The sequence below is a fragment of the Halyomorpha halys genome, unplaced genomic scaffold, assembly GCF_000696795.3.
Source record: "Halyomorpha halys isolate HHAL.00 unplaced genomic scaffold, Hhal_1.1 Scaffold1284.1, whole genome shotgun sequence".
Lineage (NCBI taxonomy): Eukaryota > Metazoa > Arthropoda > Insecta > Hemiptera > Pentatomidae > Halyomorpha > Halyomorpha halys.
In genome coordinates, this window is record NW_027115145.1 from 431,481 (window position 1) to 434,579 (window position 3,099).

Here is a 3,099-nt window from a genome sequence, read left to right on the forward strand (position 1 = left end):
CGGCAAGGGGGGGTATCAGAAAATGAGACCCCCGACCCCGACTTTATATTAAAGAACTATTATATTATATTATATTAAAAGTACGGAAAAATCGGATTACTTAAATCCGACACATATTGTTTCAAATCTTGTTAATAACTTTAGCAGTTTATTTTTGATTTTACATAGCACAAATATGTATTTATGAAGACACTATATAATTAAATGGATGACATTAGGTAATTAAATTAAAAAAATTTTCAGATAGAAATTCTAGAACAAAAGTTGAATTTATATGTTATGTAGTACTATTAATACGAATTTTTATCATGTACAACATACATTGTACGTGTCTTTTCGCCTTATTTCATTTTGTTCCTTTTCATAAAGAAGAGTAAGACAACTATCCTGGAATCCTCACATAAGACTGAAAAGACAGGAAACTGCACTTCGATTTCGACTATTACAGCACTTACTAGACAGACACTCTAAACTTTCTGTTCATTATTACTATAATAAGGCCAATCTGGAAATACGGAGTTGAGCTTTGGGGATATACAAAACCTTCGAATTCCTCTCGTATCCAATTCCTAGTAAAATCACAATGTCCCTTACTTTGTCACATATAAATTCATACAGAAAGACCTAAATGTTCCATATGTAACCGAACTAGACCGAACAATATATCATTCCTTCCATTATAAACTCCCTAACCATCCAAATCTACTAGTTACTAACCTTGCTTCCTCTTCCATTCCATAAAATCCTCCGAGGATCCTACAAAAAAAGGCCACGAGAACTGCTAATGTAAAAATGTCATTAGAGTGCTGGCAATGGGAAGCTTCTCTATTCGCCTGTTTAACTCCATTATTATGTACAATTGTAAATTTCAATAAATATATTTTTTTTAAATATAGAGCAAATCATGTGCAATAGCTGGAAAAATTGAAAAGAACAAAACCAGTCTTGAATTTGCGACAAGTGGCAAGTAGACCGACCATTAAAGCTATAAGACAGAGAAGATTAGCATGGCCCCTGCGCCAGGATGACAAAAATTACTTTCTCATCATTCATTCCTTTCTCATTGATAGATTTTTTCAAGTAAACTACAATGGTTCCTATTCATCCCTCTATTCTCAGTCCGCTGGTGTTCCTCAAGGTCCCAATCCTTGGTCCCATCCTCTACACCGTCTATAGAGCTGACATTCCAACCAATCCTAACCACGTATGCCGATGACACATGTGTGTTCGCTGTTAATAATAACCCATTAATCTTATCCCAAAATCCAATCCCATATCACAGCCCTCGAAGAATGGTATCGTAATTGGAGGGTTAAGATAAATTCTAACAAATCCCATCAAATCACCTCTACCCTTCGTCGTAAACCTACTGACTGCCCTACAGTATCATTTAATGATGTTACTCTTACCCCTTTCGAACAGATCCGCTTCCTTGGACTACATTTAGACAAACGATTAGCCTGGAATCCTCACACAAGACTGAAAAGGCAGGAAACCGCACGTCGATTTAGAATATTACAGCACTTACTTGACAAACAGTCTAAACTTCCAACACATTACAAAAGACTGATCTATATGACTGTAATAAGGCCAATCTGGACATATGGCGTTGAGCTTTGGCTCCACTTTTGGGCTCCACTAAACCTTCGAATTCCTCTCGTATTCAATCCTTACAATCCAAAATCTATCTACAATCCAAAATCTTTGTCACAAATAAAATCATACATAAAGACCTTAATGTTCCCTATGTAACCGATCAAGCCCGAACCAAATATTACTCCTTCCATTATAAAATCCCTATCCACTCAAACCCCCTAGTTTCTAATCTTGCATCCTCTTCCATTCCTGACAATCCTCTGAGGCGCCTAAAAAAAGACCACGAGAACTGCTAATGTAAAAAATGTCATTAGAGTGGCAATGGGTAGCCTCAGGTCAGATTTACTAAATGTATTATAATGTACAGTTCTAAATTGCAATAAATAAATATTTAAAAAAAAATGCTATAAGACAACTTAGTCGTAATGAATTACCGCATATTTTAATTTTACCTTATATTACATTTAATTAAAGACGGATCAAATATTTATCTATAGTAAATAGCCTTTTTATCACGGTAAACTATAATAATATATTCTCTTTAAAAGTAAACTACAAACGTGGATTTCGATATAATGATAATTCGAAATAATAGTTAATATAATTATTAATATTAAAAGATAGATAATTAGTTTAGGTTTATATTCACTTGCAAATTAAATTAATGGGATTATATTGCAATTTTTTGAAATATATTATTGATGCATCATTATATTGATTTAGTTTTTCTACTGGGTGTCGTTGGTTTATTCCAGACAGTCATATATTAATTAATTATATCCAATTAAACCTCTATTATGGTTTTTTCTTCGTCTAATTTTTAAAGCCTTGGCGGTCTAGAATTTAGGACGAAACGTCAGCACACTTAGAATCAAATTTAACTTATTCGTGACTATAACACCACTGATCGCAAGCTCTACTAGCTTTTCTTCAGATTTCCATTGTCATATGTTTACATCAGACAAAACTGACATTTGATTGGAATCTTGCTCATATCAGTTAAATACAAATTTAGCCAAGTTTTTCTGTCTTTAACACTTACTTTTCAAACTGTGCTGAACCATCCGTGTTTGTGCTCAACTCTAAATAAAGGGGCTTTTAATTTCATTTTTTGAAAAATCATTACTACACCGTTTATGATTTAACTGCTATCTGCCGGCTATAATCTAGGAACGGACTAAACAAACCGCCTTCCCCCCTTCACTTTCCAAGTTTCCTTCGAGTTCTGAATATTTCCGTTTGTGATAAGACCGGAGCCACTAGAGGTTCTCAGCCGCCCCTGACTTGGGCCATAATGTTGAATTGTATCTCAAGTTGGCCGGTGATAGCTGCCTCGCTTGGATTACTTTTCCTACAGCAAGTTTCCTCTATAAACCCGATTTCTTTAAAATGATTCTGAAACAACCTTGTAAAATATATTCCTTTCACCGGATTATTAATCGAGCCAACTACAGCATATTTTATCTTCTGTTTCTGACTTTCTTAAAAAGGTGAACTACGGAT

At 34.4% G+C, this 3,099-nt stretch overlaps 1 non-coding gene across 1 annotated transcript; it reads left to right on the top strand.

The window, feature by feature from the left end:
- Positions 1–949: 949 nt before the first annotated feature.
- Positions 950–1,059, top strand: LOC112211682 (U6 spliceosomal RNA). Its single transcript, XR_002945688.1, has one exon. It is a non-coding gene; the product is annotated as a U6 spliceosomal RNA (small nuclear RNA).
- Positions 1,060–3,099: the final 2,040 nt, after the last annotated feature.